Source organism: Amblyraja radiata, chromosome 11 (genome assembly GCF_010909765.2).
Source record: "Amblyraja radiata isolate CabotCenter1 chromosome 11, sAmbRad1.1.pri, whole genome shotgun sequence".
In the NCBI taxonomy this organism is placed as follows: Eukaryota; Metazoa; Chordata; class Chondrichthyes; order Rajiformes; family Rajidae; genus Amblyraja; species Amblyraja radiata.
In genome coordinates, this window is record NC_045966.1 from 34,530,667 (window position 1) to 34,548,891 (window position 18,225).

The 18,225-nt window shown below is 41.2% G+C and overlaps 1 long non-coding RNA gene across 1 annotated transcript; it reads right to left on the bottom strand.

The window, feature by feature from the left end:
• Window positions 1-602: 602 nt before the first annotated feature.
• Window positions 603-18,010, bottom strand: LOC116978773. The gene is made up of 3 exons (XR_004413545.1): window positions 18,001-18,010; window positions 4,729-4,731; window positions 603-640 (listed from the first exon to the last, which is right to left on the bottom strand). It is a non-coding gene; the product is annotated as an uncharacterized LOC116978773 (long non-coding RNA).
• Window positions 18,011-18,225: the final 215 nt, after the last annotated feature.

An 18,225-nucleotide genomic window follows, 5' to 3' on the forward strand; every position in this document is an offset into this window, starting at 1 on the left:
CATTAAAACTTACCGAATAATGAAAGGCCTGAATAGAGTGAATGTTTCCAGTAGTGGGAGAGTCTAGGACCAGAAGGCACAGCCTCAGAATAAAAGGATGTAACTTTGGAACATGAGAGGATGGGGATAAATTTATTTAGTTAGAGAGTGGTGAATCTGTGGAATTCACTGCTGTCAAATGGCTTTCACAAATGGAATTCACAAATGGCTGTGAAAGCCAAGTCTTTGGGTATTTGTAAAGCAGATTAATAGGTTCTTGATTAATAAGAGTGGCAAATGTTACAGAGAGAAGGCAGAAGAATGGGGTTGAAAGGAAGAGATCGGTCAGCTATGATTGAACAGCATAATAGGCTTGATGGGCCAAATTGCCTAATTCTGTTCCTATGTCTTATTATGAATTTATAAGCTAAGCTAAATCACCCGTACACACTAATTATATGTTACCCCACTTTCTCATCCACTCACTACACAACAGAGACCAATTAACCTACAAACCCGCGTGTCCTTGAGATGCAGGAGGAAATCAGAGAACTGAGGAAACTCTTGGGGTTCAGGGAGAATGTGCATATTCCTCACAGACAACATTGGGGATCAGGATCGAACCTGGATTTCCAGCACTATGAGGCAGTAGGTCTACCAGCTCGACTCTTTGCCAACTGCAACATGTAAAAAAAATACAATATGACTTCCTAATTTTATACTCAATGCCCTACCTGATAATGGCAAGCAAGACTATCTACTTGTTCACCATTCTATCTACTTGTGCTGCTACTGTTCTATGTTGTACATACTGTAGTATAAAGTATAAAGTATCCTTTAATGTCATTCAAACTTTTGGTTTGAACGAAATTACGATAAAATAACAGAACACACAATGAACACAGTTTAACATCCACCACAGTGAGTCTCCCAGGCACCTCCTTCTTCTTCTTCTTCTTGCATACGGCGTGCACAGCCTAAAGTTGTAGGACAACTTGTTCTATTTGATCTTATTTGATTGTGCACACTGGGTTTATTGCATTTTTCAAAACAGGAAGGTTGCAATCGTTGCACGTGAAGGTTGCAATCGCCCACCCCAGGCACCTCCTCACTGTGATGGAAGGCAAAAGTCTTAAAGTCCTTGTCTCTTCCTTCCTTGTTCTCCCTCTGCATTGAGGCGATCCAGGCTTTCGATGTTGGGCCCCCCGCCGGGTGATGGTAAGTCCCGCGGCCGAATTCGAGCTCTGCGAACGGGCCGGTTCAAACTCCGCGGCCCAGGGTGGACGAACTGTGTACTGTGTACTTGGACCTCAAGATTCCTCTGTTCATCAATGCTGTTAAAGTTCCTGCCATTAATTGCAAGTTTTCCCTTTACATTTGACCTTCTGAAGAGCAACACCTCATACTTGCGTGAGTTAAAATCTATCTTCCATTTCTTTGCCCATATCAGTACTGATATATACTCTCCAGTTTCCTTTGACAGCCTTTTTCACCTTCCATAACACCACCAATTTTTGAGTCACCTGCAAACTTACTAACCAGCTCATCTACATTTTGTCTGAGTAATGAATACATATCATAAACAACAGAGGTCCCAATACAAATTCCTGTGGAACACCACTGGTAACAAGCCTCCAGCCAGAATATCCCTCAGTCTACTATGGGTAAGCCAGTTCTGAAACCAAACTACCAAGTCACCTTATATAGACATTAAAAAACTGGAGTAAATCAGCGTGACAGGCAGCATCTCTGGAGAGAAAGAATGAGCGACGTTTCGGGTCCACCTGAAACATCACCCATTCATTCTCTCCAGGAATGCTGCCTGTCCCGCTGAGTTACTCCAGCTTTTTATGTCTACCTATGGTTTAAACCAGCATTTGCAGTTCCTTATTACATATACCAAGTCACCTTGGATCCCATGCATCTTAATCTTCCGAATCAGTTCAGCATGAGGGACCTTGTCAATTGATATAACAAATCCACAAACTATTTCAAAAGGAACAGAGGAGTTATTCTGGGAATCTTGCTCGATATTTACTGTATTCCTTAAGTATCATCACAAGATGGAGCAGTTTATTTGGCCATTGCCATATGATGGTTTATACGAGTTCTCCATTGGGAAATTATTTGCTGTGCTCTCTGCACTGCAGCTGTAGCAACATGTCAATAGTACTTCATTTGGCTGCAAAGTGCTTTTGGGACATCAGGCTCTCAGAGGAATAAAATGTGGGCTTTACACATTGTGTAAGAAGGAACTGCAGATGCTGGTTTAAACTGAAGATCGACACAAAAAGCTGGAGTAACTCAACGGGACAGTGAGCATCTCTGGAGAGAAGGAATGGGTGACGTTTTGGGTCGAGACTCTCGACCTGAAATGTCACCCATTCCTTCTATCCAGAGATGCTGCCTGTCTAGCTGAGTTACTCCAGCTTTTTGTGTCTTTCTTAGGCTTTACACATTGTATGCTTGAGTATTCATTTCGCACATTTCATCTTATTAACTGAACATAATTTTGGGAGTGATGAGTGAACTGTGAAGTGTGAACCACAATCCAATAATGAAACTCACAAAGCAGCCACTCAAACCTCTAGCCACTATTGAAAGCACTAAGGACACAAAAGACGTAGGACTCGGAACATCATCTATCCATTTCTCCAGAGATGTGGCTTGTACCTTTGAGTTACTTCAGCACCTTGTGTCCTTTTGTGTTAACCAGCATCTGCATTTCCTTGTTTTAACATTGAAACTAGAAAGCCAGCTTGAGATGAATTGATGTGAAAAATTCAAAGGGCTAATGTGAGAACAGTTACAATACTTCCCCAATTCAGTATTAGACATTGTGGGCACCCCAGGAAAGTAGCGAAAAACCACTCCAAACTCCACTGAGCTGCAAAATGCTGGTAAATTTGCTTAACTGAAGCCAGGAAGTCGAATCCATTGTGATCTTCTGCCATGAACCATCTCATCCATAGGTAAGATCTGTCCATTTAAGGGACCACCTAGCAGGCTTGTTTTATTTGGTACAGTGAAGCTTTGGTATCTGCTGTCCACATTGTTTTTTTAGATATAGATTTGACGTCAAAACTTATATCATATGCTTTGAAGTATGCATTTCAATGTTACATTAAATGCAATGTGCAACAGGAAATCCCTTTTATTTTAATTGATTGATTTTCCATCTTAATTCATACATGTAATGCAGTAAAGAGACACGTATCGTACAATTGCACTTCTAGGCTACTGACAAATTGGTCATTGGGGTTAATGGACAGAGTCTGATTTTCAATACAAAATACCCTTCACCATTTCACACATACAAAATATGTTCAAGGTTGATTGGTTGATTATTTGTGTCATTGTCTACAGGCAATGTCCTACAGTTTCTAAAATTGACCAAAAGGGAGAATTATTTTTCTGAAGCAGTTTGCAATTACATAAAAAAAGGTTTGAAATTAGTAGTTGAAATGGATGGTATAATTTAACTCTTCCAATTTCCTTGTATGACATTTGTAATAGATTTTCTGAAGGATTCTGGACTCAATATTAGTTGCTTGTTTTCAAGTGGGAAATCTGGTTAAAGCTCCAGATTTCCCCAAGGCTTCCAAGACCAGTTCAGCCGCATCAAACAACTCGATCAAAACTTGCCGTTTATAGCATGAACAAAGTAAATAAAATATTTGAATATTCTATCTGTTGTGCAGCTGTTAAATGTGCATATATTTGGAATATGATTTATACAGAAAAACATTATTTACAAACTCATGAAAATCAAAAAAGTTGCAGATGCTGGAAATCTAAAGTCAAATTAGAAAATGTTGGATATACTCAACAAGTGTGGTTGCAACTGTGGGAAGAGAAACAGAGTTAATGTTTTAGGTTTAAGACCTTTCATCAGACTGGGAAAGAGAGATTCAAGCTCATTAAGTTGCAGAGAAGGTGGGAGATAAAAATATTTCTGAAAGAGTAAAAACTAGGGTGACCATGTAAATAGTTGTAAACAAAATTATGAATGAATGAATGAATAAATGAATGAATGAATGAATAAGTTTATTGGCCAAGTATTCACATACAAGGAGTTTGCTTTGGTGCTCTGCCCGCAAGTGACAACATGACATGCAGCAGTGATAGTTAGGAATGACACATAAAACATTAAACATTAATAATAAAACATTATCGATTAAATATGTGAATCAAATAAAATACCTGAGCAAAAGGAGGCTACAGATTTATGGTTATTGAGTGGAGCTACTACTCGTGGAAAAAAGCTGTTTTTATGTCTGGCTGTTTTGACAAGCCGGAGTCGCCTTTCTGAGGGAAGTGATTCAAAGAGTTTGTGGCCAGGGTGGGAGGGGTCAGATATGATCTTACCCGTTCACTTCCCGGCCCTTGCAGTGTGAGTTCGTCAATGGAGGGAAGGTTGCAGCCAATAACCTTTTCAGCTGATTGGACGATTCGCTAAAGCCTCTGGATGTCTTGCTTGGTGGCTGAGCCAAACCAGATCAAGATAGGGAAGGTGAGCACAGACTCTATGATGGCCGTATAGAATTGGACCATCATTGCCTGTGGCAGATTGTGCTTCCTCAGCTGTGCCTTTTTGACTGTGGAGTCGATGGTGGCCCCCCTTTTAAGGTCCTTGGAGATGATAGTTCCCAGGAACTTAAAAGACTCCACAGATGTGACATTGGTGTTGTTGATGGTGAATGGGGTGAGGGGAGGGGGAGCTCTCCTAAAGTCTACAATCAATTCCACTGTCTTAAGAGCATTGATCTCCAGTTTGTTGCGATGGCACCAGGACGCCAGTTGTGTCACTTCCTGTCTGTAAGCAGATTCCTCCCCCTCCTGGTTCAATCCAATCAAGGTTGTGTCGTCCACAAACTTGAGAAATTTGACAGAGGAGTGCAGTTATTGGTGTAGAGAGAGTAGAGGAGAGGAGAGAGTACGCAACCTTGCGGTGCTCCTATGCTGAGGGTCTGCGGGTCTGAGATGTGCTTTCCCAGCCTCATATGCTGCTTCCTGTCTGTCAGGAAGCTGGTGATCTACTGACAGAGGGGTTCAGGCACAGTCAACTTGAAAGGTTTGGAGTGTAATAGCTCTGGCACAATGGTGTTGAATGCAGAGCTAAAATCAACAAACAAAATCCTTGCATTGGTCCCCTGGCTGTCTAGTTGCTGGAGGATGAAATGCAGGCCCAGGTTGATTGCGTCATCCAGAGATCTATTGGCCCGAAATGCAAACTGCAGAGTGTCCAGCAGGGGGTTCATGATATTTTTCAGCTTGACCAGCACAAGCCTTTCAAGGGTCTCATGACTACAGAGGTCAGTGCGACAGGCCTGTAGTAATTAAGACCAGTAATCCTTACCTTTTTAGGTACAGGGACAATAGTGGAGACTTTAAAGCAGGCAGGGACAGTACCGGTTTGCAGGGACTGGTTGAGGGGGGGGGGGGGGGAGAGGAGAGGAGAGGGGGGGGAGAGGAGAGGAGAGGGGGGGGGAGAGGAGAGGAGAGGGGGGGAGAGGAGAGGAGAGGGGGGGAGAGGAGAGGAGAGGAGAGGGGGGAGAGGAGAGGAAAGGGGGGGGAGAGGAGAGGAGAGGGGGGGGGGAGAGGAGAGGAGAGGAGAGGAGAGGAGAGGAGGGGAGAGGAGAGGAGAGAGGGGGAGGGGAGGGGAGAGGGGGGGGGAGGAGAGGAGAGGGGGGGAAAGGGGAGGGGGGAGAGGAGAGGAGGGGAGAGGAGAGGGGGGGAGAGGAGAGGAGGGGGGAGAGGAGAGGAGAGGGGGGGAGAGGAGAGGAGGGGGGGAGAGGAGAGGAGAGGGGGGGAGAGGAGAGGAGAGGGGTGGAGAGGAGAGGGGGGGAGAGGAGAGGGGGGGAGAGGAGAGGGGGAGGGGAGTGGGGAGGGGAGAGGAGAGGGGGAGGGGAGGGGAGCGGGGGTAGGGGAGAGGAGAGGGGGAGGGGAGAGGAGAGGGGGCAGAGGAGAGGGGGGCAGAGGAGAGGGGGGCAGAGGAGAGGGGGGCAGAGGAGAGGGGGGCAGAGGAGAGGGGGGAGAGGAGGGGGGGGAGGAGAGGAGGGGGGGGAGGAGAGGAAGGGGGGAGGAGAGGAAGGGGGGAGGGGGAGAGAGGAGGGAGAGAGAGAGAGAAAGGGAAAGAGACAGGGGGGGAGAGAGAGAGAAAGAGAGAGGGATAGGGAGAGAGAGAGAGAGGTGGGGAGAGAGAGGAACCCAAACCCCCCAAACAACCATTTGCAGGTAGTGCTTTTTTATTTCAAACTAACCATATTTTATTTTCAAACCACATTAAGGGTACTTACTCACAGGTGTGAAGAAATTTGTTCAGTGCTCAGAGTGTCCTCCATGTTGCAGAGTGATTGAGGCACACCGCTTGCAGAGACTGATTGAGGCACACCACTTGCAGAGACTGATTGAGGCACTCCACTTCCTGGTTTTATAGTCCCTCCCCCTCCCTCCAGCAGGGGCAGCAGAGAGAATGGGGAATTGTGTAAAAACATTAAGATCTCTGTCATTTTTCATTGACGGGAAAAATCCTCAGCACACATGCTGCGGAGGGGGGCTCTGAGCAAGGTGACCAAAAATTACGGTCATAGGTGGCGGCGTTCTCTTGGAAATCGCAGCAAAGAAGGCCAAAAGCGGTCAAGAACAGAGATTTAGTAATATAGATAACCTGACTCAAAAAATAGGAAGGTAGAAAGGAACAGCAGAATATTAAAATCCCTCTGATATTTGATGAAATCATGTTTGACCTGCACCTCAGATCTACTCAGATATAGATCTTGTGACATTGTCATCTACTGTAATAATGATGAACTCCAAGTTGCCTAATGGTCCTTCAGACTGTAGATAATTTCCTCTCCAAGGAATAAGCAGGTCAGAAAGATTGCTTCGTAAAGTTTGAAAATATTTTTGAGATAGTTGATTTCATTTGATGACAACAGCATTACTTGTACAAAGTTAAAACTTGTACTAAACTTGTACAAAGTTAAATATAAAAGGATTTGATGCCTGAACATCCATGCAAATGGGTTCCTTCTCACCATTTGGCAATATTCTCTTGTCAGTTTAAACTGTAAAATCAAGCTATTGAGTGTTAACTTTAGATAAACAGACCCATACTTGCACACACCCACTCACTTTTATCTCTGTTTACTTCCCAAATATTTATTGCAGATATAAAGCACTCTTCTTCTGAATCTGAGATGGACCATTTTTAGAGCTTAGGACTCGCAGCAATAATATTTTAATATTTCCTAGACCCAGCCTATGTTTTTTTTCTCCCCACACCCAGCATGAACCAACAGGAGACATTTGAACAACGGTCTTCTGTAGATAAGATTCCTATTCCTCCATTTCCTTCAAAGTATAGAGTTCATTGTTTTCAGCAACAACCTGATTTTGGAAGACAATGTTTATTCTTCCTAATTGCCCCTTAATTGGTGAATTTCAATTTTCCTTCCTGACATCCTCTGCGTCTCGACACATTAATTCCCATGCTAACTCGTAAGAGGAAATAAAAAGAGATGCTGGCAGAAGCCTGTTACTATTTATATCATATGGGATTTTCTGACAATTCTAATTAATGTTTTTGCCCACTAAATTGTTCTGATAGAAGTACTGTTCCTAGGTTTATATTTAGATATTTTATATGTTTAGGCTGTGTAAAGGCATGCATGAGAAATACTAAGCTGTGCAAATGATATTTTTCAATGCGTTAAGTGTAAGACGGAAAAAGGGCCACTGAACAGTGACCACGGCACATTAAGGGGTTCACTGGATAGCCCTGTGGCGAGTCTGTTTTGGCCTGTTTAAGATGGTCTCAGGCCGATTTGACTGGTTGTGTCAATCACAGAGCACTTCAAAATCTTTGCAGACATAAAAAACATTCTCCAGGGCAAGAAATAAGGAAGAAATTCATGCACTTGGCAAGGAACTATAATCTGCGAGATGGGAAAGGGAAGCAAAAATAATAGTTCTACTTGGTAAACTAAGTATTCAGCAAGGCAGAAACTCGTGGAAGAAAATGGCTAAGATTACTAATTTATATTTACATTCACATATCCTGATATGAAACAATATTCATAGTTTTGCAAACTTTTTCATGATATGAACCTTTAGTAGATTTCCAGCTCATTGCCTTCTCTCCAGACTGTTGGGTTTGGTTCTCTATTATTTACTCCTGCCTCACGCAGTTTACACAGGGATCTCTGCTGTTGATTTTCTCGTGCCCTCTCTGCATTCTTGTACCATTGTAAGCAAAATGGATCATAGAAATGCAAATGTTATCTTCCTGTGCCCCCACTATCTGAAGCTCTCATTTTTTTTCTTGATTATTATGTTTAGCTATAAACAGAATATAGTTCCTTAAGTTTTGAGTGAATAAGTTTGAATGTTAGCAGAATGCGTGTTATAACACCATGTTTAGGTTATTTAGGTTAACTCTTCAGTGGTTAGATCATGCTAAATTACAGTCAGGAACTTCATACTTATAGAAACATTCAAAATAAATCTAAATGCTATGGCATTTCAATATTTGACAAGGCTCTGCACGATAAATCTACAACTGGAGTAGAGTCACGACCACTGCCAATTATAGACAATCAAATACATTTGGATCATGTCGGCAATCACGGATATCAAAACAGGAAACACAAAGATAGAAAAAAATGTATAAAGCAAATATATAGACACAATTAAAATATATAGTTTATAAGCCAGAAAATGCAGTAAATAGATTTTAATAGGAAACTTTCCAAGAGAATGTAATACATTAAAAAAACACTCCTGCATAATTGAAAGAGCATTGCTTGTGTTAATAAACACAAAGTACTGGAGTAACTCAGCAGGTCAAGCAGCATCACTGGAGAAAAAGAATGGGTGATGTTTTTGGTCAGGGCCCTTCTTCAGACTGAAAGTAGAGGGGAGAGAACTGGAGGTAAGAAAAGGACAGAATAAAGCAGGGCTGGCAGCAGATGACCAAGAAAGGGTGTAGCCCATTATGGCACATAGTTGGCTGGGGAAGTAAGTGCTGAGAAAACACACATGGCTGTGATATTTTCCTTCAAGAGTGGTGCGAAAACATGGTACCTCCTGTGTTGCATTGTAATAAATGTGATAAAATGCAACAGGGAAAAGAAGGAAACATACATTAGATTAAGGCAGTCGGGATCAAGTGTTGCAGTACACTTAAGAATGCAATCAGTAGGGCAAAAATACATGAAATGGAACTGGTAGGCAAGGTAGAGGAAAATCCTGAGACTCTATAGGTATATTAAGTGGAAATGGGTGGCTAGGGAAAGACCCTGTTTGAAGGAATTGTGTGTTTAATCTGCATCATGAATTTGGGTTTCACGTGGGGCCCAGTTGTCCTATTAATTGTGGCTCAAATAGGAACAAAGAACATCTCACAGAACAGTGATGAATCTCCAGCAGGCCGGTTTATTCAATGCCTTAACAGTACATACTGGGAAATACTCTGAGGGAACCCAAAGTGTTTCAAAGATTTGCAGCACCCACAACATTTTAATGTTTTCACGACACAATGGTTACATGTGGATATTACACCTTTGAAAAAAATTCACCATTGATCAATGTTTCCGTAGCCTTTCATCTATGGACAATATTTCCCCAACATATCTTTAACCTCTTGTTACTGTTCTTGTTACTTCCTGTTACTTGTGGATTTAACACCTTTGAAACAATTCACCATTAATCAAGCTTTAACCTGTTTCCTATTACTACAATACATGTCTTCAATTTATCTAACAAATCAGTGCAATAAGGGGCACCTCTATTTCCTATTATGCAGTATGTGGATTTTACACCTGATAAATCTATTTATCACGTCTCCTAACATCCTTAGGTTCCCTTATGTTGGCATATTTTCCCATCATGCTTTCCCAGTATTACAAGGTATTCTTTTTTTCTAATAATATTCAGAATTTCCTACACCAGACCCGGATGGCTGTTTTTGTGTAGAAACACTAGAGATAAGGGACATACTTTTCATCTGTTTTTTTTCTGAGGAGGGTGGATAATGTTGTATCATTATTTAAGAAGGGTAGCTTGACAAGCCAGGAAACTACAGGCTGGTGAGCTTAACAACAATGGCAAAGTTGTTGGACGGGATATTTTGGGGACAGGAATTACCAACATTTAGATAAGCATGGATTGATTAGGGACAATCGACATGGCTTTGTGCATGGAAAATCATGTCCCACAAACCCGATCAAGTTTTTTGAAGAGGTCACAATAAAGACTGATGAGGGCAGTGCAGTAGACATTGTCTATATGGACTCTATCAAGGCCTTTGACAAGGTTGCACGATAGGCTAGTCTGGAAAGTTAGATCACATAGAATCCCAGGAGAGCTAGCCCAATTAGATTCAACACTGACAGAGGAAGAAGTCAAATGGTAGTTATAGAGGGTTGTTTTACTGATTGGAGAACTGTGACCAGTGGTATGACACAGATGTTGGTGCTGGCTCCAATACTGTTTGCCACTGGATCCCGATAAGCCGGTACAAGAGAGTGAGGCTGACGATTTGCGCAACTCTCCCTCGCTTTAATCCAAGTCAAGTGCAAGTTATGACTTCAGGACCCGTACTAAACACATGGTCTTCTTCGACTACGAAGGGCGAACAACAACACTGTTTGTTATTAACATTTAACGATTTGGAAGGCAATATAGTTAACAGTGAGTTTAAATTTGAAGATTACGCTAGAATTAGTGGTATAGTAGACAACGAGGAATGATATCTAGATTTACAACAGGAGATCCAGATCAGTTGAGAAGATGGGCCAAGGAATAGCAAATGGAATTTATCTCTGACAAATATAAGTTGTTGAAATTTGCTATGTCAAACTAGGGCAGGACTTACACAGTAAATGTAGATTCCTGGAGAATGTTGCAGAACAGAGAGATTTGAGAGTAGAGGTGTATGTTCTCCTGAAAGTGCTAAGTCAGGTGGATAACATAAGGAAGAAGGCATTTGAAACAGTTGCCTTCATTGGGAAGGGTATTGAGTACACATGCTGGGACGTCATGATGTGACTGTACATTTAGAGTACAGTGTATATTCTACTCGCTCATTAAGTCATTAAGTTGGAGAGAGTGCAGAAGAGATCCACCCGAATGTTGCCTGGGCTTATGGGCTTGAGTATAGTGAGATGTTGGATATGCTGGGAAGTTTTCCTGGAATGTAGGAGGCTGAGGGTGACCTTAATGAGGCATATGCTTGTGAAATGCATGAATAAAGTGAACGCTCACAGTCTTTTTCCAAGGGTAGATGCTTTTAAATCTAGGAGGCATATGCTTAAGGTGAGAGGGAAGAGATTTAAGAGACCTCAAGACCATCTTTTTCACTCAGAGGGTCGACCTTATGTGGAATGAGTTGAAAGTGTTGAATGAGTTCCTCATGGTAGGCTGCTCTAGAAGGTTAGATTGCATGAGATCCTGGGGGAAGATAGCTGGCAGGATAAAGAACTGGCTTCACAAAAAGATGCAGAGCATAATTGTGGAAGGTTATTTTTTGGACTGGAGGCTTGTGACTAATGGTGTACTCCAGGGATCACAGCTGGATCCATTGCCTTTTGTGGTTAATATCAACAATTTGGATGAAAATATGAAAGGCATGATAAGTAAGTTTGAAGATGACACTAAAGTGGATGGTATCAGAGATAGCAAAGATGATTATCAAAAATTACTGCAGGATTTTGATTAGTTGGGCAAGTGGCCTGAGGAATGTTCAATGGAGTTTAATGCAGATAAGTGTGAGGTATTACCTCACCTGGAGGCGAGGGGACGGTTGCTGACCTCAGTGTCAATGTGGCATTTGATCTTCTTTTATTTTGGGAAAACTCAATAAATTTGGTAAAAGAAAGCAAGGCTTCCAGTGGTTGGAGTGGTATATGGAACAGACAGATACCTGTTGATGAGTTATTGCTGTTGGAGTTTGCTTTACTTACTTGCTTTTTAGATATAGAATGAGGCCATTTGTGCCATTGCTTCTATGCTGGCTGGCAGGTAACGAATATCCTGCCTGGTCCTTCAATGGCATCATATAAAGGTTCTTTAGTAACTTGTCAGTAACTTGTAACTTGTCATCATATTTGTAGAGTTTCATGTACAGGCATCATCATATTGGGTGGGTGGGGGGGGGGGGGGGGGGGGGGAGCGGGTTGTTGTAGTACCATGGCAATGTCTGGTCTCCAAGTTATGTTTAATTCATTTTCTGAATTCCTCAAAACTTCTTCCAGGCTTATATTGCAGGCTGCTACAGAAACACTCCATGTGCCTGTTCATGCTATGCCCTCTACCTATATCTGATTTCATATCTCACCTCCAAACCAACACCATCCTAACCCATCTCCCTCCCTTCATTCCTCTGTGCCCTGTTTCCCACCCACCAACCGCCCCCCCCCCTTCCGACACATCACTAAGTTGAGTCTCCCTCCGATTACCCCTTTCTGAACCTCAATTTGGCCTCAACACCAATCCCTTTAGTTTTCACTGTCCCCTTTGATCTCTGCCTTTCTGATTGAGGTGGTCTGTTCTTTATACCCTGTGCTGACAAATCAACGAGTTCCAAGCCTGTCACAATGTTAATCTCTTCATCCATCATGTTTACCTCTGAATTTGCAGTATTTCTTCGATGAGGAGTACTTATCCGCCGTGGATGACTCTATCTCCTGTCCTCAACACTTCTCTTCTCCTTGGACAACTCATTTGGACCTTTTACCCTCTCTTGACATTTTCATTTCCAATTTTTAATGGGACATCAACTGCCTTGACTCCCCACTCTCCTCACCCACTTTAACCTCACCCCATCGCTCACACTGCACACCAATCCCAATTTCATCATCAAACCTGCAGATATGGACAGTGATGTCCTGGTCTGGCAAGATGACCTCTACATTGTAGAGGCTAGATAGCATCTCCCAGATACATCCTCATACCTACCCCACAACCATGACACCACCGATAATATGAAGCTACGGTTTCACTTACCATTACAGATTTTGTCACATCAGGAGAAATCTACAGTCTCTCAAGTCCAGATAAAGGGCTTCCATCCAAAACATCAACTATTCACTTCCCTCCACAGTTGCAGTCTGATCTGTTGAGTTTCTCGAAGAGCTCGTTTTCTACAACACCCCTTTGAATCTATGATTATTAGTCTGCGCGGGTGAATTTCTCACTTAATAACTTAGGTGCACCATACAGGATGGAGTCATTTAAGATGCAGGGCCGCCACTTTCTCAAAAGATCAAAAGCTGAGCCACAAATCTCAGCTATATCCAGAGAACAAACCATAAGATGCAAATTATTGTTCAAGTCTCTTATTCCTCTAGTTTGACAGAAGCCTGAGGGAAAATATGTATGTAGTCTGGGGTTATGCTTTAAAGTTATTTTTCTGAATTATTTTACTTATTTCCAGTTAAAATCTCAAAACTTGCTATATAATATTTGTTTCATTAACTTATGGATGACTTCAACTGCAAATGCTGTCCTGTGAGAGTAGACTGGATCTGAACTGAGATTTGGAGGGATTATTTTCTCATTTGAACAGCATGAACTAAAGCTCCAGGCTAATTTAAAGAATCAAGCATAAGAGAGAGAGCAGGCAGTGTGAGGCTGAGGAAGTGAGTATTACCCAGTACAACATATTAACTGAAATAAAACATGATCATTGGAAGATGACAAAGAAAAAGTTGGCTTTGGCCAAAATCAAAATACAAATGAATAACATTAGTATGGTTTGGGGGCTATAAGAATTTAAAATTAAAACAAAAGACTCTTAAATATGAAACAAATATCTGTGAATAAGGGGAAATGGAGCAATATCCAAGGAGAGTGATTTTAGTTTCGAGATACAGCATGCAAACAGTCCTTTTGGCCCACCAAGTCCGCGCCGATCAGTGATCCCTATACACTAGTTCTATCCTACATCCTAGGGACAATTTACTAAAGCCATTAACCTACAAACCTGCACATCTTTGGGATGTGGGAAGAAACCTGAGTACCCGGAGAAAACCCATGTGGTCACAAGGGGAACGTGCAAACTCCGTACTGCCAACATCCTTAGTCAGGATCGAACCTGGGTCCCTGGCGCTGTAAGGCAGCATCTCTACTGCTGCGCCACTGTGATGCCCCATCACAGATAATGTCAGGAATAAATTAAAGGCGAGGCTGAAGTAGCGAAGAGTAGAGAGGCTGTGTATCATAGAAAAGATAATTAAGATTCATAAATTGGTGTATTAGAATATGTAAACAAGAAGCAAAAGGTGATTAGAAAGAGGAAATAATGTTATTTTTAATTTCTTAACATCACAAACTTTGAAGAAGTACATTGGTATGGTCTACAGATATGAATGGATATTCAACATCAGGAATTGAAATTGAATAAATATGAACATTGAAGCAACTCTTTCACAACTGCGATGGTGCAATTCCTACATCCCGTTTAAGCCCTACTTGTGCCCTTATGCTTGGTGCAGAGTTGCTAATGGAGCAAGCACATGAGCTGACCCTGTGCTCTAGCAGGATTTTAGATAAATGAAAGCAAACATTCAGAAGGTTCCTAGGGATGAAGAGAACAAGGATGGAAAATATTACACTTTTTAAAAGAGTCTTTCTGCCTTTCCCTAATTTCACAGAATTATGGAATCCCAAAAAGTTGTGTTATGGAACTGACCAGTTGGGCACTTGAATCCAGACTGGCTCTATCCAAATTTAAGCCAGCTAATTCCTTTTCACATAACCTCATAATTTTATTTCCTATGAAGTAATTGTCCAGTTTCCTTTGGATACCATAATTAATCCAGCCTTGCTCACCAGCTCCCTTTCCCCAGGCAGAGCATTTCAGATCTTAACCATTCACTGCATAAAAAAGATTTTCTCTATATAATTCTTCAATCTTTTGCCAATCACACCATCATTCAATGATATATGATTCGTGTCCTTCAGCTGAAAGAACAATTTATTTCTATACCTTACGTGATGTTAAATACCACTCTCAGCTCCTGTAATCTTCTCGCTTCTAAAGAAGAACAATCATATTTTTCCAGCCTATCTAAATCATTTAAGTCTATCGTTCCTAGAATAATTTTAGTAAATCTTTGCTACACCATGCTTTGCTACACTTCTACACCTTTCCTAATCTATGGTACCCAGAAGTAGACATTATGTTCCATTGCTGACCTGCCTTAGCTTTGTCGAAATGCTGATGCAGTTTTCCTGACATGGAGAACAATTAAATTACACTGGGTGTAATGAAGTCATAAAACCAACTGCCATGTATTGAAAGGTTCTTGCTTGATTCTGCTTGGCTTCTCATCTTCCACCAAAACCAAGGGGTTTACATTAAAGATCGATGAAAGAGCAGAGTCATTTAACCAGTTATCCTCTTAATTTACACTACGCAGAGAACAGTTAAAAGTTCCCTAAATATTGGTTACACTATTTCTTTTTCAGGAATATACAGTAGATACAAAACACAATAACTCATAGCTCAACCTGCTCATAGTAATTTGCACATTTATCAATTGCTTTAATGGGGTGTGGGGTAGGAGGTATGAAAAATAATTATTTGCAAATTGGTGTATTAACCCATTATATTTAATGCAGCTAGCGCAAGGATGAAGGGGAGAGTTAAGGTGTGGAGGGTGGGAGGAGGGCAACCAATTTTCAATGAGGTCAAGCTGCAAACATGCAATGTAATGAAATGGGATGCTTCACTAGTCAGGGTCATGACAACGCTGTTCCTGGGTTAAAGGCAGAGCAATACATGTTTTTAAAATTTGACAAGGGAATTGATTATATAAAATTAATGTAATGAATGTGTGCAACCTCCTACCATTTTCAAAGGCACAAAATAATAACAATAATAACAGCATATTTTACAAAACATTAATCAAGGTGAGGCAATTTTGTAATTGCTGCAGCCTGAGCCCAAAAAATGACAGTTTGTAGTGAAGGACAATATATAATGTTGAAGTAAGGGTAATCATTTATTTCCCTATGACCTCCTCTCAACCATCTCCCAACCTTACATCTTATGTGTGATTCTTCTGATTTCTTCTCTGCTCAAACACTTGGGGTCTATTGTATACATACCACAGTAATAATTTGGGATAACATCTGTAAGAGGTGAGCTCAGAAGTAAACAGTAAATTGTCTTCAGAAGGGTTCTGAATCTTAACATCGCCTATTCCCTCCACAAATGCTGCCACTCCAGCACATTGTGTTTTACCCAGGTAATAGTTTTGTTTGACTGGTGTGTTATGAAGTTTTTTTTTGATCACCTACCAACATTACATAAATATCAGGAAGAAAGAATATGAGAGACAGTTTAAGAATGCAATTAAGACACAGAGAGAAAATATGTCAGCCAATGAATGAGGGATAAGAAAAAACAGGATTAAGAAAGAAACACATCAGTGATGTACTAACATTTGCAAACTAAACACCGCACATTATATTGAAAGGTACACTTGCAGTTGCATAGAGAATATCAATGTGTATATTTATACAATAGAAATAAACTTCCTTGGTGTACAGCATAATTTCCTGTTTTCTTTGTCATGGAATGTTGGCCATCTTTGAACCACATTAAAGATGTTTTGCCCACCATCGGAATATTTCATCTCCTTCCTTATCGAGAATCTTCCCAATTCTTCCATAAAAATAATTAAACTGTGCTTCTGCTGCACTTTGAGGAATAGAGTTCCAAAAAGTCAGGACCTTCAAGAGAAAACAAAATTCCCTCATCTCTGTCTCTAATGGGCAACTTAAGATCTTAAACTCGGTGTTTAATTTCCATAGGAGGGACAATCCTTTTGGCATCCACCTGGCCAATCCCCCTGAAGATTATACATGATTTAATCAAATCCTCTCCCACTCTTCCATACTTTAATGTATACAAGCCTAATTCTCCAACCTTTCTTCATAAGATAACCTGCCATTTCAGATATCAGTCCAGTAAATTGACTAATGCCTGGAATGTGCAGGTAAGTTCATTCTCATAGGGAAACTCCAACTTATCAGAATTGTTTCCAACATTTTTTCATCCTCAAATAAGGGACCAACACTGTGCCAAAGACGCTAAATGTGATCCCCCAAAGTATTTTTTACTGAAGCATAAGATTTAGTTTTGTATCCAATTTCCCCAGCAATAAACAATAATCTTATTTTAGCATTCCTCATTACTTTTCCACCTGCCTTATGAGAAACATGAAAGTTAAACTAAACTAAATTTGAAGGAAATTGCGACAAAGAGTTGATGTGCAGTTTGGGAGAATTACATCCATATATCAAAGGATAAATAAGTCAAGTCAAGTCAAGTCAAGTCAAGTTTATTTGTCACATACACATACGAGATGTGCAGTGAAATGAAAGTGGCAATGCTCGCGGACATTTGTGCAAAAGACAAACAACCAAACAACCAAACAAACTATAAACACAATCACAACACACATATTCTTTTACATAATAAATAATGGAAGGAAAAACGTTCAGTAGAGTTAGTCCCTGGTGAGATAGGCGTTTACAGTCCGAATGGCCTCTGGGAAGAAACTCCTTCTCAACCTCTCCGTTCTCACCGCATGGCAACTGAGGCGTTTGCATGACCGTAGCAGCTGGAAAAGTCCGTTGCAGGGGTGGAAGGGGTCTCTCATGATATTGTTGGCTCTGGAGTTGCACCTCCTGATGTATAGTTCCTGCAGGGGGGCAAGTGAAGTTCCCATAGTGCGTTCGGCCGAACGCACTGCTCTCTGCAGAGCCTTCTTGGTCGAGCAGACAGGAGCATTATAAAGCATAGAAGGGGAACGGAAGGCTCTAATTTATTTAATTTAAGGCATCTATTTTAATGCAAGGAACCAGCAGGTGAACAGAGCATTGAACTTATATGGCATAGTAATACTGTTGCTATCACTGAGACAGTTGAAAGAGGGCCAGGATGAGCAACACAACATTATTGGGTACAGAATCTTTATGCATGATAGAAGGGATGTAAATGTGTACGACACCATTGTAGTGGGCCGGATATCAATGAATGATTAGACGGCGTACAGGAAAAAGATTGAGAACCTAAAACCTGGTGTTAACAACCTTTCCCTCAATATCAGCAAGACACAGGAGATTGTGATCAACTTCACGAAATTAAGTGGTATACATACACTGACATACACACGGAATAAATATCACCAGCAATTTGTCCTGAACCAGCCATGTCGAAGCAATGCCCAA